The sequence below is a fragment of the Mandrillus leucophaeus genome, unplaced genomic scaffold (genome assembly GCF_000951045.1).
Source record: "Mandrillus leucophaeus isolate KB7577 unplaced genomic scaffold, Mleu.le_1.0 Scaffold352, whole genome shotgun sequence".
Classification (NCBI taxonomy): Eukaryota; Metazoa; Chordata; class Mammalia; order Primates; family Cercopithecidae; genus Mandrillus; species Mandrillus leucophaeus.
Genome location: NW_012103721.1, coordinates 32,447 through 56,308, shown reverse-complemented (window position 1 = coordinate 56,308; position 23,862 = coordinate 32,447).

Sequence of the window (23,862 nt, the reverse complement as noted above, 5' to 3'; positions counted from 1 at the left end):
CTGAATTGCTTTGGAAACATCTGCACGGGCATCTTTCTATTCTTGGGTATAGAGAGACATCATTACGCTTTAAAATAGCGAAAGTCCTGTAGAGCAGTTATTCTTAAACTAATGAGCTCTAGTTGGAAATCAATGTGTGTAGCAAGTTATAGAATCTCTCAGTGAAAGTGATTGTTTAAAATAGAAATTGAGAGAGTGCAGTGCGTTCTGTTTTTAAAATAAAATGCCAATAGAGAACGTTTTGTTTGCAAGAATGTAAAATGTTACATCTTTGTTTAGAATTTAAGGATAGTAATTTGTGAGATCTTTGTGACTGAGATTTGAAATCTTAACTGTGGTTTATCAGCCATGTTTTATACATATGCACATGTACATATATATGTAAGGTACATAAAAGGAAAATAAGCATGTATGTATTTATATACACTTTCATAATGTATATACTTCTAGTCACACATAGGTCTAAGTGACTATGATTTGATGACCATGAGGGTAATTAAATAATTTTCCTGCTCTTAGCCTTGCTTTTGCATCTGAGCAAGGACCCTGCGAAGTGCACCTCCCGCGTTCCAGGCCTCACACAGCCCGTGCCAGGATTTGGAAGCAGGAGTTTGTCTTCAGCCACTTCGGGAAGCAGATGGTTACCAGGATTGCCTAGAGCTCCAGCCTGTCTCCAGTCCCAGCCTCTCTGGGGTAGAAGCTGCCCCACCAGGGGCCTGGATATGGACGTTAGGGCCTGGAGCCAGGAACTGCTCTGGAAGGAGGGCCCCTATCACTGCTGGGCATGAGAACTGAGGACAGGAGCTGGAACCAGCCTTGGGCCACTGCACGGCCTCCCGGGAGTGCTTGTGGGAAGCCCCAGCCGCCCTTTCCTGACTCCACAGCCAGCATCAAACTCTGAGATCCCTTTGGCCCACCCCTCAGTTTCCTAAAATGGTTAGGGTGTCCTGGGCTGTGAATTTTTAAGTCTAGGCTACAAAGTCCTGGGACAGACTCACAGCATTCTTTATGTAGAAACGACGAGTGTGCTGGTAACTCAGAGCAGGCACTGCGCCCTCACCCCAGGGTCCTTTGCGCCAGGTGGAAACGAGCGTGTGGGTCATGCAGAGTCGCTGCATCCTCACTCCAGGCATTGCTCTTTGGTTTCTTAATTAAAAGCCTTGATAACGAAAATGTGTTCTCCCTAGAGTAGAGTTTCCGGTTATGGAGGCTCACCTGTAAATGCCGTGCCAGGTCAAATATGCTGAGATCTGGGCCAGGTCCTGCTTCCTGCCCATGGCTAAGGCAGGTACTTCATTTGGGAGGTGACCCAGAGGGACATCTGAGAGGCCTGTCTGTCCCCAAGGGATGAAGCCGCTGGCCTTCACACTCTGCTCCGGCCTCCATCAGCTCCTCCTTACCTGCAAATTGCCTGCTTTTATGTTGCCATCATTGGAGATATGTTAGGGACTTCATATGGAGAGACCCCCATAGGACCAGCAGATCGTGGAAAGGTGGGAACCAGGGTTGGGAGGGTGGTGACCACGGCCAAAATGAGAACCATGTTGGGCTGGGAGGTCCATCTTCTGTCTAAAGTGTTTTTTAAAATAAAACACTGTCTCAGGAGCATGAGTGAGAAGGCAGGCCACAGATGGGGAGAATGTATCTGTAAAAGACTCATCTGATAAAGGCTGTTATCCAAACCATGCAAGGAACTCTCAAAACTCAAGAAAATGAACAACATGATTAAAAATGGACCAAAGACCTGGGCAGATACCCCAAAAAAGAAGATACACCGATGGCAAACCTACACGTGGAAAGATGGCCCGCATCTTATGTCGTAGGGTGAGGCGTCACTGTGCACCCAGCAGCCTGGTCAATACTGGAACTCCGACACCACCGCGTGCTGGTGGATGTGTGGGCATCAGGACCCTCAGTCATCACTAGGGGAAGTGGGGCAGCTGCTGTGGGAGGCAGCGTGGCGGTTTTCCGTGGAACTAAGCACTCCGACCACAGGAGCAATCACAGTCCTGGACGTTTACTCGGAGGAGCTGAAAGTTTACTTCCATGCGGAAATGTGCACACAGATGTTGACAGCAGCTTTATTTATAATTGCCAAAACTAGAAAGCAACCAACATGCGCTTCAGTAGGTGAACGGATAAACTGTGCTATATCAGAAACTGGGATATTATTCAGTGCTAAAAAGAACTGGACCACTAAGCTATGAAAAGACACGGATCTTTTAAGTGCATGTTGTTAAGTGAGTCTCCAATCTGGAAAGGCTGCCTGCTGTCTGAGTCCAACCACAGGACCGTCTGGAAAAGGCAAAGTTGTGGAGACAGTAAAACGGTCAGCGGCTGCCAGGGGTTGGGGATAAGGGAGGGATGAATGGGAGGAGCATTGGGGGATGTTTAGGGTGGAGAAGCAACTCGGGGTGGGGCTTTCATGGGGAATCCATGCCATTCCACGTCTGTGAAACCCACAGAGTGAGCAGCAGCAGGCTGAGCCCTCATGTGAGCTGTGGACTCTGGGTGATGGTGCCGTGTTGATGCGGGTCTGTCGGTCTTACGGACGTGCTGGTCCGGTGGGGGCAGGAGAATGATGGAGGCTCTGCCTGTGGTGGGGAGGAAGATATGTGAGGACTCTGTACTTTTCTCCTGATTTTGCTATGAACTGAAAACTGCTTTTAAAAACGTCTACTGAAAAGGCAAACAAAAAAGAGTGCTGGCCAGATAGCATCTGTGTGAGGGTGTGGCCTGTGTTCTACGTTCAGGATTTCCCTGTTAGAATACACATATCTAAATTATTCGGAAGTTAAATTTTGCACTAAGTAACTCACTACAAAATTAATTACAGCATCAACTTAAACACTGCCAGGATAGCCAGGATCCTGTATCCTGACCAGCTTCTCCCCTTACAGGTACAGTGACGCCCATGGCCTCACCCCAGTGAGTAGCAGGGCTGGGACCAGGAGTCAGGCTTTGGGGGGCAGAGAGGAAGTGAGATCGAGGAGCCCGTGGCAGGGAGCCAGCAGGGATTTTTTTTTTAACCAGTTTTCCTTATCGCTGAGGCTCTCTTAGACTTGGGGAGTCGGGAGTCCCCACTCTCGGGCACCTCAGAAACCAAAGGGTGCTCCTAATCCTCATGTTCCAGATGCCTCAGGGGAGGTACCTGGGTTGTTGGGTGCAGTTCTGGAGGCAGAGCAGGGAGGTGCTCAGGCAGGTCAGGATGGCCTCAGGACACGCGGCTCAGTGAGCGGAAAAGGGTTCACATTTCCTGGAGAGCCCTCGTCTCCAACCACGGAAAACCCAGACTCCTTCCAACCGGGATGTGCATCTCATGTAAAAGTTGCTACTCCCAGAAAGAAAGCCAGTGGATATAGAATTTTTTTGTATGCAGAAATTACTTTAAATTTGTTTGTAACCTTATCCTTTTCTTTCCCCATCTTAGCGTCTAGTAACTTTCTGCAGGTAACGCACACGTCTTAAGAGAGCGCTGTATTTCAGTTGCTGTTGGCTCTGATGTGACTTTGTGGTGTCTGAGGTTCTACCCAGAGCGTGGCGCTCTCTGCCGAGTGTTGCTTGTTGAAGGCCCATGTGGAACCTTTCCCTGTGAGCTCATTGACCCCAGAGTCTTGGTTCAGAAACCTTTGGACTCGCTGAGACTTCACACGGCCTTCTAAACTTTCTTGTGTGACCTTTTCATTTTAGTGTTCCCCATTAATTCAGATGTTTTCCAGAAGGTAAGTAAGCTGCTGAATGCAGGGTGGGGGGGTGCCCTCCATTGGCCGTGGGGAGAAGCATCGCTGTTTCTCCAGGTGGAGCTTCCCGCCCGCCATGGTGGGCTCCAAGATGGAGCAGGGTTCTTTGGTAGAAATAATCGTCAAAGGCCCGTGTCTCAGCGGCAGGGTGGCTGTGGGTGTGTGGCCTCGCGGCCATACGGGCCCCTTCCTGTCAATGGCACCAAGGAGAGGAGCAGGGGGGGAGGCCTGGGATCTGTGCTTCTGAGACGTCGTCCCTTTGTAACTAGACATGCAGAGAAAGTGTTGGAGATAAGCAGGAGACGGTGTCTGTCCCTAATGAGCTCAGGCGTGCCCTTGAGAGGGTCAGGTTTCTGTGCGGTTGATCCGGACTTAGCCTGGCTGTGGCAGTGCAGGTGACTGCTGGGCTTTGACAAGGCTGCACCCACTGTCCGTCTGAAACAGCCCCCTTCCCAGGCTCGTGGTGCCAGCTGGGCGCCCAGACCTGCATTCCCGCCAGGACGGAGGCCCTGTGTATGTGGGGGGCTGCTTTATTGCCATATCCAATGCCACGCGGGGTCAGCACTCAGGAAACGTGCTGTGTGGGTCAGCAATTGGGTTCAGAAACCTGGAAAACTCAGCAGTGCAGGCTTTGGGCATGACCCATCCAGCCCTGGGGCTCTTTCTCTGAATTTTCTTCCATGATATCCTCCTCATCCCAAGTACCCCTGTCCCCGCATGGCTGTCGGCAGCTTCACCACTTCCTCTTCCTCCCTTCCCAGGCCCTGGTGTGTCTGGGGCAGCTAGTGGCTGTGCAGACCCCACAACCGGTAGATCGTTGATGCCAACGGCTTGGGCCTGGGTCACCTGAGCCGAGGACTCCAGTGCACGCCTGAGCTCACCCTGAATGGCAGGATCGAAAGGCCTTGGGTTGCAGAGAGGGTGGTTGGATATTGAAGGACAACCTGCAAAGGAGAAGGGGAAATGGGTGTGCTGGATGGACAGCTGGAGGGGTCTGTGCAGAGCCTGGGACCCAGTACAGATGCAGAGCTGGTATGGGGAATCCGGTGACATGGCCACTGTGGAAGTGGGCAAAGTCAAAGGTTCCAGACCGGCATGGAGGGGCTGGTCCAAAACGATCCTCCTTTTCCTTTAATCCTAGCAACTGCTGGCTTACGGGGTGGGGGAATTAGATCTGTGGTGGCGGCGAGGAGAGACAGGGATTTTAATTAAATCCCTCTTTCTGGGAGAGGGGAGTAGCCGTCTCTGTAGGACGGTGAGCATTGTCATCTCAGGCAGCTCAGGCTGCTGCAACGAAACACCATTGACTGAGTGGCTTATGAACAACAGCAATTTGTTTCTCAGAGTTCTGGAGGCTGGAAGGCGGGATCAGGGTGCCGCACGGGTGGGTTCTGGTGTGGGCCTCTTCCTGGTTCGCTCACACCTCTCTGGCCCTGACACAGTGGGAGGGTGACGGATTTGCTGGGCTCCTTTCTGAGGCACAAACCTCATTCATGGGGCTCCAGCCTTGGGAACTCATCACCTCCCAAAGACCACCTGACAGCATCGCATTGAGGGTAAGGGTTTCAACCTGGGTTTTGGGGGACAGGCAGGCCGTTCATAACCATCACCTTCTTTGTGTTTCGGCTCTCCAGGGGACAGAGCCTGTGTGGACACTAAGCAAGGTCAGAGCTGCAAGAATGTACACATCGGGGTCAGGGGAGCTGCCAGGGTGTGAGAACGGGGTTTCAGCGTCAATCGGTGCTGCTTTCCTGGCAAATGTACTCATAAGCTATCCTGGCAACATTTGCTTTTCACGAAGAGTCAGGCAGTGGGGGCAGCAGGTGGTATTGCCAGAAGCTTGGAACTGATGGGCAGCAGAGAAGGGGTAGAGGCCACGACCTTGGGGTGGGCAGCAGTGCCAGCCAGGTGTCTGCCCTCCAGGCCTCACGCTTGTGACTGCAGAGACCAAGCTGACCAGGGCTTGCCGTACAGGGTGGCTCTCATGTAGGTGATTATCGGGGTGTGCTTTCTATGTAACGTTCCCTCAACCCCATCCCCACCCCACCAGTTTCTGTGCCTAGCAGAAATCATGCCGTGTCTCCTTGATGAAGCCTTGAGTTTCCTGTGGAGATGTAGGAATAGCATGATTTGGCTCATGTCAAAACACTTTGCAGTGAAGCTGCACAGAAGAGGATTCCAGGCTTCCATTTGACGTTTTAGACAATGCCCGAGTGTTACAGGACCCTCTTGCTTGTTAAAAAGCACCAGATGAGAAAGGCTACTGGTTAATAAAGGAGACTTTTTACATTAGCACAGAGAGGGTGGCTTGAGATAAATTCAGCGTAACGTAGGCGTGTAAGCCGTCAAAGGGACCATCTCTCTGCTGGCGACACACGTTTTCCGGTATTGGTTTTGTTCTGAAAAAGGATGACTGGCATTCGGTAGAATCATTCCAGAATTCACCTGGAAGGCATCTATATGGTGCCTTGTTTTCTTCTGACATTCTGGACACCACGAGGAATTATTCCTGTCTTCACTACTAGCAGGAGACTTCTCCTGAACACCTGCTCCTCTTTGGCGTTGTGGGTGTGAAGGGGTCAGTGACCCTGTCTTCATGGAGCTTTCAGACACCATGGGGACAGTGTGGCACGACTGTCAGGTTCGGGTGGGACGGAGGCTTTCCCCAGAAAACAGCTGCTGATTTCAGGACGGCCCTCGATCCCTCCTCCTTCTGTTCCTCCGTGTCATGTCTGAATTAAGGCTGTTCTATCATAGCGGGGGTGTCATGTTAACTGGAAGTGTGCTTTTGTTCTGGGCAGTAAATAAACTAATGGTACATTTGCCAAGGACAGCGAGATTTGATTTGATGAATCCAGTGTGGAAAAGGAGAAGGGGCTTGGCTGGGTGGGGACGTGTGTGATGAGAGTAGAAAGGAGGAGCCATGCAGGCTGGTGGGATGTAGGGGCCACACCCACATTTCCATGGGGTCCGTCGATGTTTGTGCCACTAGACGTGAACCTCTGTGTCCACTTCTAAAACCTGCATAATGAGGAAGCCCCTGATGGGCCTGAGTTGTTACTTCCTGAGGCCATTGCTGGGAAGTGCCCCGGACTTCTCTCCTGGCTGGTGACAGCCCCGCGCCTGGACACCGAGTTCATCCTGAGCTCTGCGAGGGGCTTGGGCTCCACGCGCAGCAGGCACCTGTGCATCCCTTTGGATGTGAGCTGTTGGTGCTCGGCTTGGAGGCCACCGCGATCTGGGTGTGGTCAGGACTGGCTCATCCTTTGGGGAGAGAGCACCTGCCTGGGGGCCCCTCTGAGGTGCGTAGCCCTGCAGTGCCCTCACAGGATGCCCTGTCCTCCGGGGACTTTCTGCCATTCCCCTGGACCCTCAGGTGTGGGAGTCAAGTGTGGCGTGTGTGTGTCAGGGGCGGGGGTACTGAGGACACCACGTGCCTGCTCGTGCGAAGACCCGAGGCGCCACGTGGGCTCGTTTCCAGGGGGCCGTTGGCATGGGGGCCTGTGGGTGTCTTTCCACTAGCAGGAAATAATGGGTGGCCCATGGTACCTTTTTTGTCTATTTTTGCCAAAAAGCCCTGATGCCAACATTGCTGTCCCGCTGTGGGAACCGCCCGTCTCAGGCTCACTGGCCCTCCTGTTTCTGGGCAGTTGCAGTGTTGTGTTGGGATAACTGTGTTAACTTCGTGTGAATTTTCTTCCTGTACTTTTGGAATAAGTGTTTGATAGCTTGTGCTGCTTGTTCACCCCAGAGGCGAGGGTGTCCTTTAGGCCTGGCAGAGCACAGCGGTGCAGGGAGGTGCTGGGCCTCGGCCTCTCGTGTCGTCCGTAGCCCTCACCGCACATCTGCTCTTCGCTCCTCTTGCACACGGCTGGGGTCACGGGCTGCTCGCTCTGCTGTTTGAGATCCTTGGAAAAGGTGGTGTTTACACTGAAGGGAGAATTGGCGGTGTGCGTCTGATTTTAAATAGGAGGAAATGACAATAACAGAATGAGCAATGCCTAGCACTTAGTCTCAGGCTTGAGAAATTGTGTTTTAGAAGCAAGGTATCCCCACCTCCGGTTTTCTTCAAATTAAATCTTTTAAAGAGTCCACAAATATAGTTAAAGCCTAAAACTATGCAACAGAGGGCCTAGAGCCCAAGCCACTGCCACCTCTGACTCCGACCCCTCAGAAACTTGGTTCTCCTCCTCAGAGAACCCCCCCTTCTGCTCCTCCTTCCGTGCTCCTCTTCCTCCCCCATCCCTTTCGCTGGACAGCCCCCCTTTCCCCCCTTCCCCGACAGTCTTCCCCTTCTCCTCCCTTTGCCCCTTTCCACCTTCTCTTCTCCCCCTTCCCTCTCTTTCTCCCCTTTTCCTCCCCTTCCCCCTTCCCTCTCCCTCTCCTTTCCCTCTCTCTCTGCCTCCCCCTTCCCCCCTTTCCCTCCCCCTTCCCACTCTTTCCCTGGACAGTTTTCTTCTTCCCCCTCCCTGTCCTTGGGCAACCTCCTTGGAACTCTGGTTGAAAGTCACTGGTCTGTGGGGCCGCCCATTTGACAGACGAGCACACTGAGGCCCAGGCACAAGTGCCTGACTCAGACCCGCGCAGAGGCTGACCCAGCGTGGATGCTGTCTCCTTCCTCCCATGCCACCGGGTTGTCCCTAATGGAAGAGAATCAATGATGCTGCTTCACTGACCTCCAGGGAAAGCTGGTCTATAACAGGTTATGAACATGGGAACGTTTTGGAAAAGCCGTCGTCCACTTGTCAGCTCCATCTCTCTTGCCCGGAAGATGTAGGGAGAACCTGCCTTTAGCCCACCTTCATCCCATAACAGGACAGAGGACAAAGGAGCAGTAGACCCAAGTCCTGTCAGTGTCCTCAGGAAAAACCCCCGTTTCCTCCTCATGGTGGAAGTAGAAACCATCCCTCTGGACTAGATCTTCCTGGGAAGCCCCTCCACCCCGAAATCAAGGAATCTGGTTTGAGCACACACCATTCTCGGTGCCATCACTTTCTACAGCTGAACCCTGCATACGTGGCCCATTGATCTTGCTAGTCCAGTGTTACTGGGTCCTGGGAGTTTCTGTGGGCTGATGGCAGGTGTTTACCATTGTGTTTAGAGAGGAGAATAGAACTTGATTGTATCAAAATCAGATGATAACCATTGCCATGTGATTCCTTGGGTTGGCTGGGACAGGGGAGGCTCAAGCTTTGAGGGCTAAGTGCTTGTTCGAGACACTCTCACTTTGTCGCCCAGGCTGGAGTGCAGTGGTGCGGTCTTGGCTCACTGCAACCTCCGCCTCCCGGGTCCAAGCAGTTCTCCCTGCCTCAGCCTCCCGAGTAGCTGGGATTATAGGTGTATGCCAACATGCTTGGCTAATTACAAACATTTTTAATACAGGCAGCGTTTTGCCATATTGGCCAGGCTGGTCTTGAACTCCTTACCTCAAGTGATTGGGCCACCTTGGCCTCCTAAAATGCTGGGATTACAGGCTTGAGCCACTGTGCCTGGCCCAATCCTGACATCTTTTAAAGCTGCCTTCATGTACCAAAAGCCAGTCTATGCTTGAAAATCAGGCTTGAAGAGCCTAGGAGAGAGGAGACGGATATAGTTCAGCTAGGTAAAAACTATGCATGGGTTAAAAATATGGGCCAAAATCTACCCCAAATGTTAACTCTTCTGCTTTGCCTTTGTGTTTTATATCCATTTATGGTTATTCATTCAGTATTAAGATTTCTGAAGATTCTTTTGATAATTATGGACAAAGTACTGTTAAAACTCAGCTGCATTTGTAACACTTTAAAGAACTAATTGGATGACATTGTTTTTCTCGGAGGCATTTTGGATAGTTACATAATTAATGTTTATCTCTTGGCCAGAAATCTTTTTTCCCAGAACAGAAACCTGAAAAGAAACATTCCTTTGCATTAACTGCTATTTCACTGTGTGACAACCAATTTTTGAATGTGAGAACAAAATCATTGTGTATTTTTGGGAAAATTCTAGCTTAATAGTGATAATGCTAAGTCTTAAAATTATGGAACAATTTTCTTTGAAAATTATTTGCCTGCTCACCAGGTGGGAGCTGATGAGAATGTGGATGTAAAAATTATATTTAGGCTTGCATAAAAAGTTTAAAAAGCTTTTTTGTTTTGTGCTACTACTGAAGTTGCTTAGCTGTGGAAATGAGGTTATTGTAGGCACCTAGAATTTTATCTCCTTCACTTCCACAATGGGAAGAAATTCTCCAACAAGCACAGGAACCTGACTTTCTGATATTTGGGACTCCAAGGCATCAAGCCCTATGGAAGCGGTGGTGATTACGTGAGTGTTGGCGTTGATGTGGGCACCCTCCAAGCTGGACGCAGGGAGCAGGGAAGGGCAGAAAGAACAGGTCCCTCAGGAGCCATGAGAAAATAGTGTTGGCAGCAGCAGTGGTGAGGGTTGGTGTCAGGGGCCAGGAAGAGGTGGTGAAGGGAGCGTGTGCCTCAAGGCAGCCCTGGAACCCGCGGTCCCTGCAGTGAGGTCTGGTCTGCAGGGGACGTGGACGGCCACGCGGCGAGGCCCACAGCCAGCCTGGACGTGGCTGCCTCAGAACTCTGGGGGGCGGTGCACATTCCTCGGACAGAAAGACGATGCTTGGAACTGTTCCCGGCACGAAGCCAGCGCCCTGTGAACAGTGGCCACTGCTGTCGTGAACTGAGTGCCGTCCAACTGGGGGCATTTGCTCTGCTCAGTTCACTTAATTGGGCCAGGAATGGGGTTGCCCTGCCTTCAACAAGCTTGACGCATTGAACGAGGACTCAGTCAATAATGTACTCTGTAAATACGCTCTCCTGGCTAGAGTGAGCAAAGCCCAAGGAGCGAGTGGTTCTTCAGTATTAGCCAGGTGTTTGTGGCGGGGCCAGCTGTGCGACTGCCAAAGCGAATGTGACCAGAAAGCCTCTGTCCCCCCAAGGTGGCCAGCGTTCCTGTTACACGTACCATAGGCAGAAGGTGGGCACTGCTGGGGAACTTGCTCATGTTCCTGTTTTCTGATTGGAAATGCAAGGTTTCTGAGCATCTTACGTTGAATTTGTACATTGCTGAGACTGTACACATTTCAACACTTGTTTTTTTCCTGCTTTTCAGATCTATACAACCTGGCATTTGGCCGTGGCTTCCAGGACAGGCTGGATGCAGAGTGAAGTCCTCTCCTCACTGTCAATGCCTGCCAATGTCTTTTTGTATAAACTTTGTATTTCTTGAGACTTTCAATTAGGTTTTTACTTAACTAGACTTTTAAAATTGCCATACACATAACTACCAGTTACAGTCATGAGCTAACATGGGTTTTTGGTTTTACTTTGAATGTTTCACATTTGCATGCTGGATGTGGGGGCGGAGGTCATTTATCTGCTTTTCATTTCCTTCTTGGTTATACTTACCTGAAAGTCACTAAGGTGTGGAAGGCGTGGCACAGGGTAAACTGCAGGCCGCACTGTGACGTGGAGGAAGAGGGGCACGGGCTGCAGTGGTGTGCACAGTGGATGAGAGAAAAGAGGAGAGACTTCCATCCTCGAGGGAAACACACAACAATTTAAAAAACTGATCATCTAGCTTACATGAGGTCCAACAAATTCAGTTTGCAAAGTTTAACTTCCAAGTTTAGTAATTTTTCCCGTAAGTCATTAATTTAGTAGCTTACGTTTATATTTCTTTTGTCTAAAGCTAGTCATTCATTTTAGAATTTGACTTAACATGTAATAATTTAGGCATACAGCACCTGAAGGCAAAACTGCCAGTATGCTAAAACATTGGATACAGATGCTTTAAAAATATAATGTAGCATTCTTGCAGTACATGTGCTTTTAGCATGTAACTTTGTAGGAATGTGTATCTTGAATACTTCAGGGCACCACTGCAGATGTGTGCGTGAGGTGTATAAATACTGCATATTCTTCTCCCTTCCCTTAAATGAAAAACAGTAGCTCCCTTTTATTTTTATTCTTAATTTTTTTTTGGAAGTGGACTCTTGCTCTTGTTGCCCAGGCTGGAGTGCAGTGACACAATCTCAGCCCACTGCAACTTCTGCTTCCCGAGTTGAAGTGATTCTCCTGTCTCAGCCTCCTGAGTAGCTGGGATTACAGGCACCCGCCACCACGCCCGGCTGATTTTTGTATTTTTAGTAGAGATGGGGTTTTGCCATATTGGCCAGGCTGGTCTCAAACTCCTGACCTCAGGTGATCTGCCCACCCCGACCTCCCAAAGTGCTGGGATTACAGGCGTGAGCCACTGTGCCCGGCCAGCTCCCTTCTGTAATGATTTATACAGTTGTTTTTGCTTTTTGTTTTTCTGAGACGGGGTCTCACTCTGTCGCCCAAGTTGGAGTGCAGTGACACAAATCTTGCTGACTGCAGCCTTCACCTCCTGGGCTCAGGTGATCCTCCCACCTCAGCTTCCTGAGTAGCTGGGAATAGACACATGTCACTATGCCCAGCTAATTTTATTTTTTGTATTTTTAGTAGAGACAGGGTTTTACCATGTTTTCCAGGCTGGTCTCAAGCGATCTGCCCGCCTCGGCCTCCCAAACTGCTAGGATTACAGGCGTGAACACCACAGCTGGCCCATTTTTTTTTTTTCTTCTTCCAGGATTAGAAGTCGACTTTCAGAAAACCCTTCAACCTTGCAAACTTAATTTTCCACAATAATATGCCTCTAGGATAAAAACAAGACAGAAACCAAGAAGTATGTGTAGACTGCAGTTAAAAGTTTTCAACACAACATAGCTTAGGAGAGTTGACATTTACAAAGAGCAGGAGGCCCGTTCAGTGCCTTCTAGGCATTGGGAACCGCGGTCTGTGGGCGACCCTAATGTGTGCTGTCCTGAGACGTGATGGTGGCGCTCACGCTTTTACCGAGGGCCTCCTGGGAGTACCAGAGGCTCCTCTTCTGCAGTCGGCCAGCCAGGCAGCAGCTGCTGGAGAAGGAACAAACAGCAAAAGACAGATGTACATGGTGTTACTGTGGCAGAGAGGTTAAAACCAGGCTCATTTTGTTCTCACAGTTTTAAAAAAACTAACAACAAAGTTCTTAAATATATATTGCATTTCAGGATTTCAAAGCAGTTGTGGGTATGTCTGTCTCTCGCTCCTGTTCAGGTGCTCCCTGCAAAGAGAGCTCAGAGAGGCCACCTTTCCTTGTTGAGGTGACAGGGCCTGGAGAGCTGTGAACCCGGAGGTGGGGGAGTGAGTGACCTGGGGGGAGGCTGGGTCAGGGTGGAGATCCACCCCCCACTCCACTTTCCTGTAGGGAATCCACAGTTCTAAGTGTTTATGATATGGGTAAAATGAACCTGGAAGGTGTGTTATTTTTTAAAAAGTAAGTGCCATGCTCTTTTTTCCTCATACTTCGTGTTTAAACAGTATTGAAGGATAAGGCACTAGTAGCATGTTGGTTTGGAAACAATCTTGTTGGTTATTTTACGTTGAATCTGATATTAAGGTTGCCTGGTAACAGAAGTTTTCCTTTAACAACATGGAACTCTGTTGAATCTGTTGCTCCATTGGTTAAGCAATTCCCTTGGAGGAAGCGGCTGGATTGGCAGGAGGCACCGCCCTTGCTTGAGGGAGTGAGGCGTGTTTGCAGGGGCCCCACGTGGCACCTGCGGCTGCCTCCTGCCCCCTGCTGGCTGGCCAAGCAGACTCGCGACAGTGTGCTCAGCGTGAATGTTCACAGGGTAGGCCGAGGCTTTTGTTCTAGAAACGCTGACTTCAGAAACGGCCGGCAGTGTGTGTTGAGCATGGCAAGAAAGACTTACGTGTGTCTTAAACCTCTTGAACAAAGTTGATGTTTCAAATGCATCTCGAAGGCTAATGACTTTGCTATGGTCAATATTCAGGAGAAAATAGGGTTTGATGAAATAGACAGGAGTGGCAAGTGATGTGCTTGTGCCCCGTATGACAAAGCGATGTCCTGGCCTTTCCACACCATGGCCTCTGAGCAGCCAGTGTCTAGATACTGGATCAATTTAGATGGGACTCCTGGAGCTGTCAGCTGCCCAGGAGAAGCACGAGGAGTTCTGTGTGCCCATGATCATGGTTCCCGCTACTGTGTCCAGCAATGTGCCGGGTTCCGATTTCAGCATCGGGGCAGACACAGCCCTGAACACTATCACCGACGTAAGTTCGTGTGCACCCCGCCAGGTGGGCGCTGGCTGACGCTAACCTGAGGGCCCCCGCCCTTTTTATCTACCAGTGCCCTAGAAACAGCCTTTTACTAATACCCTGAATGAGAGCTTCTCGTTATTTTTCCCCCCTAGAAAAGTAGGCTTTTATTGATCTCACTCCCAAAAAATTTTACTGCCTCTTTTACTGTGTGGCCACCGGTGGGGACGTAGCGTGTGTAAGGAATTCTTGGCCTGTCCTGGGGTTTGGGGAAATCAGGATGCAAGTAGATACCGTACGCTCTGCAACAGGACCGTGAAGTCTGCGGAACCTCAGAGGAATATGGACAAATGTCCGCACGAGTCCCACAGGCCAAGCCTCAGATGGGCTCCCATGTCAAGAACACTGACACGCCAGAAGAGGCAACTGATGCAGGCAAAGCGTGCGACCGCAGCACGTGGCAGCGTCCGAGTGTGGGGGTCTCTGGACAGGCTCCACCACAACTGCCATATTCTGTGGCAAGATTTTAAAAATAGATTTTAACTAGTTACAACTCTAATTTGTTTTACAGATAAACAGAACACAGGGTACCAACAGCTTCCAAAATACTTCACCTAGAACCAAGTCTAGAATGCAGATGGCTACTACTCCGAGTGTGACGAGTCCCCTGTAGTGCCATAAATCCTAGATCTAGGTGACTAAGTGCTCTTCCTACACCAGGAAGGCACCCTCTGGCCCCAGGCCAGTCCATCAGCCCAGGCAGAAGCTTCTAGAGTAAGATCCTGTGGATTTGTATTGAACGGATGTAAACCAGGCGAAGTCACTGGGGCTCATCCTGGAAGCCCATCCGTTTACCCACTCATGCCCTGGAGAGCCCTGCCCCCAGCTCCACACCCACAGTCATGCTGAACCACAAGAACTGGCTTCTAGGCCCTTAAGCCACTCCCATTCTCCCCTGGACAGACCCTTCTCAAACCATGAGGCCCAGAGTAGCCTTAACAGGTGGTCCCAGCAGAACTGGTCACTGCATTTTCTTACTGGCAAGTGAATCAACAGTTACCTAAGTAGAGCAACCAAACAGGATGTTTTTCCACTTAAAAGGTCTCGTTTTTGTCCATTTAGAATTGATTGTGTGTGTGTGTGGCGGCAGGGATTCTTGTTCTGTCACACAGGCACAGCGCACCATAAGTACAGTGGTGCTATCACAATTCACTGCAGCCTTAACCTCCCAGGCGTGGGTGATCCTGCAACTTCAACCTCCCAGGCGTGGGTGATCCTCCAGCCTCAGCCTCCCGGCTAGCTGGGACCACAGGTGCACAGCACCATTATTTACTTTTTTGTAGAGTCAGGGTCTTGCTCTGTTGCCCAGGCTGGTCTCAAATGCCTGGGTTCAAAAGTGAATCTGCCCACCTCAGCCTCCCAAGGTGCTGGGATTACAGGTGTCAGCCACTATGCCCAGCCTAGAATTGATATTTCTTCAACTCTTACTGAGTTTAACACATGAATTCCACTTACACAGATATCAGCACACTCTCACAGCTCAAGGGTTTTTCTGAATCTCCATTCTGTCCATTCAAGGTCAATATCTAAAGAAAGGGCCAGAACTGACCCTCCCTCAATGAAGCCTAAGGGCAAATGCAGCAGCATCTCAGGGTATGAGGAGACAAAGAAAGAAGGGTGGAAAGTACACATTGAAATTCCGGTGTTAGAATCATAATCACCAACACTTTTAAGAGACAATCTGCTTTCCAAAACATGTAGCTGCTGGATACACTTCAAAGTCACCAGATTCCACAGGCAGGCGCTCAGAGAGGCACAGCTTTCTAAGGCCGCCCACCCCGGGGCAGCGTAACAGCCTCGGGGAAAATAAACGAAGGCTTATGTCTCTCAAGGACAAAGGTACTCAAGGCCTTCCAAATAGTTTCTTCTTCTAAATCAGTTAGACAGCCTCATACAACACTGTTTAGAGTGCCAGTGTGCTCAGAAGTGTGAAGCGAAAGTACATCTCAGGACCCCAAAAATCACTAAGCTAAAGGGAAGACAAGGTGGGGGAACGGCTTAGGGCAAACCTGCCTCCCATGCTCCTAACAGAGACTGGAGGAAAAAAGAAAAAAAAGGCCACGTACCTCCCCCTCACAGCCATTGGTCCACAAGGAAATTCCTCAGGGACAGAGGGCAGAACTCACAGTCACCATCTGCACATGGAGATAAATGCGGATCTTACTGCTTTCTCCGGAAAGGCTCACCGGAAACGCATCTGTCTCTGATCTACCTGTGACCTGAAAACCCCTCCCTGCTTCGAGTCATCCCTCCTTCCTGGACCAAACCAATGTACATCTCACATATATTGATGTCTCACATCTCCCTGAAATGTGTAAGACCAAGTTGTGCCCCAAACACCTTGGGCACATGTCCAGGACCTGAGACTGTCACGGTGCGTCCTCAGCCCCTCCTGAGGCTGTGTCCCGGGTGTGTCCTCAACCCCTCCTGAGGCTGTGTCTTTAATCTTGGGAAAATGAACTCTCTGAATGGGCTGAGAACTCTCTCAGAGACGCTTGTGGTTTACAGGAAGCGTTCTCTCCTGCGGGTATAAAGAAATCATGTGGAATTACAAAATGCCACTTTAGTAAATGCTGAAGGAATTAGGGTTTGATGTGCTTTAAAAAAAAAAAAGTTCTATTTATCAATGGACCATGAAAGCCCACACCCCCCTCTGCAGTGATGATGTCAACTGGGACGAGGGGCCCCCTCCTATGGATGCAGCAAAGGCTAACCTCTGACCCCACTTCCCAGAGTCCAGGCTTCCTGCTGCCCAGGGAACAGCAACCCCAGCTTCACAGGGCTCAGGCCGCCAAAGCCAACTCCCATCCATGCTGGACAATCACCCCAGGGACTAGTGAAATGACAGGTGCAACTCTTACCTCATCCCCTTAAAGGGGAAAAGGCACCTTCCCGTTCTTCTTCCTGCTGGTGGGAACAGGGGCAGGAGTTGGAGGGTCAGGAGTCGGGCAGAAGGAGGGAAGCAGCCTGGGTCCCTGCTAGTCACAGATGGCAAATGCCAACCAGCCCCGACCTTCACTTTGCAGAGAAGAAATCCTTCTCTTTTGTCAGGTCCCTGTTAGAAGTTTGCACACCCATTCCTTTAAAAAAAAAAAAAAAACTCAGATACAACATGGGTGTTTTGCTGACAATATTTCAATTATCTGGGGGCCTTGGGTCGAGTGACCCCAAAACAGAAAACTGAACCCTGTTGCTCAGGAAACCACCTTCCAGCCCCATCTACCCTCCCAGGCTGTCACCTTATGGTGTTTGTCTGCTAGATGATTTTTAACAATAACTGCTCTTAAGAGCTAGGTGTAGAGAACAGATAAGAAGTCAGCTCGGGTTGAGGGGAAGCAGGAACAGACCCCTCTCCCTGCAGGACGGTGGAGGAGGAACCTTCAGCACCTGGGTTTTCAGGATGCTGGATCTCTGAGAGCATCTCTCACAGCTCAAGTACGGCCAGACCTTCCTCTGCCACAGCCTGTTCAGGAGAAGGCAGCACCTGCCCTAGAGACCCACAAGCGCTGTATGGGGTTCAGTTGGAGCTGAACATTCCTCCCTTGGTGAGAGTCAGGGCCAGCGGTGAGGAGGAGAGAAGCAGCAGGCTTGAGGGGCACTGTGGCAACTCCATGCCACGCTAACTCTCGTCTGATGTGCTCCGGCCAAAACCACACTTCTCAGAGGGCATTTCCTTTCACACGTCCAGAAATCATCAACGTCTAGTCTCCTCATAGGACAGATCCTTCCCCAGGAGGCAGACACTTCGCTGTAACACGCGGTAATGAGGGGCGCGCCTTCGTGCCCATTCTGTAGTGTTTCCTGTTACCTATTTTACCTTAAGCTAAAAATGGTTTCCATTTAGACTCCGTAGTGACACAGCAAAACACACTAGATTCAGTGTGATCCCACACCCGTCACTGCTGACCTCAAGTTCTTTATTTGTTCATTTTGCTTCTAGAGTTTGTACTCTATCCCGGGGTTCCAGGCCTGTGGATTCAACCAACTATAGTTTAAGAATACTTTTTAAGGTGTTTGTACTAAGCATTCAGACTTTATTATTCATTAAACAATATCGTTTAACAACTACTCGCATGGTATATCCATGGTATAGGTGTTACGAGCAACCCTGACATGACAGTCTGCAGGAGGATGTGCGTATGTCATATGCAAACACGATGCCGTTTTATACCAGGGACCTGAGCACCCACAGACCTTGGTATCCATAGGCAGGCCTGCAACCCACCCCCGTGGGCACTGTGGAATGGCTATAATAGAAAATACAGAGGTTTTAAACAGTTCTGTGCTAAATCTAATCTTTTGTTAAGAAATTACTGTGTATCACGTGTATTATTTGGAAGTCCTTCCTGGCCCAGAGACCTGACAGGTTCTTATCATCTTTTCGTCCACTGATCTAACTAGTCATTCCAGTAAGTTTATTGAACACAAATCAATTTTACAATTACATTCTTACAGGAATCACACTCATAATGTAAGCTGCTTTGGTTTTTAAAATGAAATAACCAATAGTTTTAAAAACTAGCTATATCATAGAATAACAGGATAAAGCAGCCCCACGACATGCAAAAACATGGGGTTTCAAAGCCAACCAGTATCAAACACATTACAAACCCCTAAATATGGAAATGTTTTACACGACAGATATTCCAGAAAAAAACAAGATGTTCAAAAAAGCCTTATGCAGAAAACCACTTTCCCCTTCATTTTTCACAGTTTCCAGAAGCTTGTGTTTGGCAATAACCACGAACCAGAAGTAGCGTCCGCTGCAACTACTGCTACTGAAACACAGAATATTAAAGCAAAAAAAAAAAGAAAAAAAAGACACTGCATATTTCCTATTGATGAGAATAGGTAGAGTGTTATAAGAATGAGTGTGTTCTAAAGTCAACAACGTTCAAATTCTAGGTCTCCCGCAGACACTAGATGGTAACCGCCAAAGCTTATGCACTTGGCAACATTCAAGGAGACCAAGTTCAGAGCCGTCACAAGGCAGCACCATCCTCAAGTGATTATCTCAGGCGGGTTTGAGGGCAAGTGCCCCCATCACAGTGGGAAAGCTGCCCAGCCCAGCACTTCCTGAGATAACAGACCTTACCTTCGCCATCCCACGTCTTCAATAGTTTCTTTACACTGGGAACCAGTGAGCAAAACCTAAAACACTTCCTCAAATCTCAAGATAGTCTTGAGAGCTCTTCTCCTTGCCCCTTCTCTTACTGAGAAAGCCTATTTTCCAAGCAATCTGTAGTGCTTACCAGAGCTGGGGCAGGAGGAGACCTAGTGTTTGGTAGACCGAGTTTCAAGCGTGGGGAGACCGGGAAGTTCTGGAGATGGATAGCGACGATCGCGGCATGATAGTGTGAACACACTTAATGCCACCAAACCATACACTTAAAAATGGCTCGAGTGCTATGTAATTTTACCACAATCAAAAGACTGAGAAAAGTCATCTATAATTACTGTCTCCAATATCTTCCATCCTGTAAGGTATATTTGCTTTTTGAAATCCTCAGAGCAATCATGAAAGACTAATACCCTGTCGTCTCTGAAACACAAGCAAAGTCAAGGGTTTTGATTATAGGAAAGTAGCTGGAAAGCAAAGCATCCATTAGACACGGCAGCCGTAGTAGGACAAACACATAGTAGGAAGGTGGTGGTCATGCTACACGTAGATGGGAAAGGTGTGGGGAGCCACAACACCCGAGGTTTGGGAGGCACCTGGGCAGGAGCTGAGAATGTACCAAACATGTTTGATCACACAACATTCACGGACCCCGAGTCCAGCCACGGCCACTGACATCCACTGTGCCCAGGGTGTCCTCTGCCACAGAGATACACACCCTGCCGAGGATAGTGCACAGAGTAAATGTCAAAGCACAGACATGCTCAGGTCCAGCTTCTCAGATGGAAGCAAAAACACATTTCCCAGACCCCAGCAGCATGACTCTCCACCTGACTCTACCCCTGTCCCATTTATTCTCGAACCTGTCTCTCCCGGACCCCACAGCATGACTCTCCACCTGACTGCACCCCGTCCCGTGCATCTCCACACCTGTGTCTCAGCCCTCCCTCACTCCCTCGTTGAGTCAGGCACCAACAGTCCACTGTGTGCCTGGTGCACTGAACCTTGTCAGGGGCCTCTGGGCTGCGCGCCAGGTCTCCTGCAGGACGCTTGGCTCTTCTATCTGCCCCTCATGCCCCAGATTCCCATGTTAAAGTCACAACCCCAGAAACTCAAAATGTCACTGTATTTAGATACAGGGCCTTTAACTTGGCAATTTAGGTCCCACAAGATCTTAAGAGTAGGCCCTGATCCCTCATAATCGGCTCCTTACGTTGGATCCATTTTGAGCTTTGTGTGTAGGGTGATCCACATCCTTTTCCATGTGGACACCCCAGTGGTCCCAGCACCATTGAGTTGTGAAAGGAAAAAAGTAAAGCAGCCCTTACGTCCTTTCTCCATCAACACAAGACACACTGAAGAATCGTGGACAATTTTGTTGGTTTAAGCCAGTGGGGTTTTCAAACTTTTGGGTCTCAGGAACCCTTTGCACTTTATTGAAGATCACAAAAAGCCTTCTCATGAGGCCAGGAGTGGTGGCTCATGCCTGTAATTCCAGCACTTTGGGAGGCAGAGGCAGGTGGATCACTTGAGGTCAGGAATTCGAGACCGGCCTGGCCATGGTGAAACCCCGCCTCTACTAAAATACAAGAAGTAGCGGGGCATGGTGGCAGATACCTGTAGTCCCAGCTACCTAGGGAGGCTGAGGCAGGAGAATCGCTTGAACTCAGGAGGCAGAGGTTGAAGTGAGCTGAGGTCACACACCACTGCACTCCAGCCTGGGTGGCAGAGCCAGACTCTGTCACAAAAAGAAACAATTTAGTTCATTTTACAATGATAAAGTCATTACATCTTAACAGTTTTAAAGAGGAAACCATTTTCCAAAATAAGCAGCAGTGTGGCAATAGTTCGTGCTGCTGTGAAAACCCCTAACATCTCTGCACCTCAGACAGCAGGGTTCTCATGCCTGCATCTGCGTTCAGTGCGCAGCAGAGCCGTGGTTGAAGTTTATGAAGAAAGTCTGACCCCATGCTGATATACAATTAGAAGTATTTTCATTGTGTTTTCAGAACATTTTAGGTATTCTCTGCTGCCAAATGTAACAAGCGGCACTTCCGTACAGGCTGTCTGCAATGCGGAGTCTGTGCTCTGGTCAATGGGCTTTTCTGCCCCAATTCCTTCTAAGTCGACTGGCCCGCCCTGCACTTGACTGGCTTTTACCAGCACACTATTTTGTAATCACATTGGTTAGAAAACACTGGTTCAGAGTTATGAGCAGCATCCACATTTCATTATGTGTCCAAAAAAAAAAAACACCCCACATCAATATCACCATTGATCACATGAGAAAGTGGTGGACACAAGATTTGTATACTTTAATATTCACTGGAAAGCTCAAATGTCTATCACTGGGAATAATGTAAGGTGCTTTCCTTGAGATGAACGAGTCGTTTTGTTCATTTTTCAGACCACACCTGCAAATACCTCCATCTGAAGTGGCATCGTTTGTAAGTCATTCTTTACATAAAGAAAGCTGTTAGTGGAAGAAGTGGTTCTGCAGGTTCATAGCTCAGAGGCACCAGTACTCTCCCTACATAACCATAAAATCCTCAGAAGATGCACCTGTGCACCATTCCTGTTTCTCACTCAGAACATTCCAGAAGGAACCCTGAATCCTGGTGCCACAGTGGGACTGAAGTTTGCTCTCGCCCACACAATCAACCCAGGGAGCTCCCCCAGTCCCCACCCCAAGGCCATAGCCTTGGTCCTCTGTCTGGTCTAGGAGGGCTCCTGCAACTCCAGCCTAACAGGGAAAAGCAGGCACCCACACGTCAGAAAGCACTCCCAAGACCCGGCGAGCACTTCTGCTTCTGTGCCAGCCAAGTGCGTTTGACAAGGCTACACCCAGCTGTACAGCAGGCAGCGAGGTACCCAGCAAATACTCAGGGCTCATGTTACTGAGGAAGGAAGGTGGACAGCGAGGTACCCAGCAAGTGCTCAGGGCTCACGTTACAGAGGGGAAGTCAGGCAGATAGTGAGGTACCCAGCAGGGTTCACGTTACCAAGGAGGAAAGGAGCGTGGAGACAAGGGGGCTGGAACAGTCTGTCATAAGCTTTAGCATTTACAAGGCTCGCTGAAGGTTATCCGATTTGATCTTGGCAACAGCTCACAAGACAGGCAGAGGCATGACTGTTTTCACTACTTCATAAAAAGAGATCCAGAGAACTAATGATGACCACGTGCTCTTCCCACAGGCTCCCAGAAATCCTCAGATCATCTCTCTTGTATACATGTGATAGTATCTCAGTCACGTCCCCTCTCTGCAGGGGGATTTTACTGCCGCCCTGCTGTTCCTTCGCACCCCTGCCCTCTCCTGCATTTCAGCCATGCCCACCATCCACGATGCCTACCATCCATGGGGAGTCCACACCACCCCAGCCCCGCTGCTGCTGATGGCTTGGGTCACCCTTATCTTTCATTTCCACGGGCAGGGACCTGTTCTTCCTTCAAACGCAGCTCAAACTCACTCATTGTGTGAAGCCTTTTCCAGCCACCACAACTGTCATGTGTAAAATCAGTCTGTGGAATGCTTCATGTGAGCAGGACCAAATTCTTAGCAAACCAAGTGGTCCCCTTCTCCCCATCTCTGCTCCAGTGCACTTAAAACAAGCATTCCTGGAAGCACCTTTTCAGTCCAATTCATGCATGAGTCTGTCCTACACCCTGCAGAAAAGCCCTGGCGGTCAGGGCTCAGGGCCCCCAGGTGGGTAAGGAGAGCTTAGTGCCCTCTCTGGAATTGTCGCCCAGAGACCCATGGCTGGAAGGGAAAAAACTTTGCATCCTGTGAAATATCCAGGCCGCAAGACCCACTCAGGAGCAGAAAATGAGGAAGGATCCTCGAACAGACCCTCAGAAGGGCAGTCTGCAGGAGCCACGGAGGCACCAGGAGGGAGGGAGGGAGGCAGGCAGGGAGGCCAGAGGTGATGTGGCCAGAGGTGACATGCTGGGGGGATGACACGGCATGGTGGGGGGAGGAGACGTGGCCAGAGGCAACGTGGCCAGGGAAGGAGGTACAGCTGGAAGTGACAAGAGGGGTCTCCAGGCCTCAGACTGTGCCTGATTTATGGATGACATTTTAATTAAGATGTTATCTCTAACTTTAAAGTAGCAATTTAGAACCATTGTGTACATTTCAAGCATGGTACAAATATAGCACATTTCCCAAACCAAAGAACAGTGCATTGAAGGAAAAAATAGCAGCTCACCAATAAAAAGAGTAAAGAAAAAAATTCATTTTAAGATCAGAAATAAAGAGATCCTACAGCTCTTCTAGTCCAATCCCCACCCTAATGTGAATGGGGGGAAAGGGAAGTCGATTCTAGTCAGTCAGAATTAAAGGCAAAACCGATCCACTTTACTTTCTACTTGACAGAAAACAAGAAGCTCATCAAGGAATCCCTACAAACAGTAGCTTTAGGAGTCCCCAAAATGCAAAATTCACCTTCAAATTAAATCAACTGCTAAGTGTGTATAAACTTACCGTTTTCATTATTGCCTTCCTCATTCCCAGGGGCTTTATTTAGACCTTGTTTCCCCCAATCACCTCCAACACACCCAGGAAATTTAAACCCCACAAGTAAACCGTGTCTCGATTAACACACAGCGTCCTTTAGGAACAGAGTCCATTGCTCTAAGACGTTCTTGTCACCTAAGCACTGAATACAGCCTGAGAACGCACAACACACACACACACACACACACACACACACGAACTTGGACAGACAACAGGTGAGATGTGGCACATGAGGAGGAAGACGAGACAAATGAGCTTCACCGACTTCACCGACACCCCGGATCCATGAAGAAGTGACACAT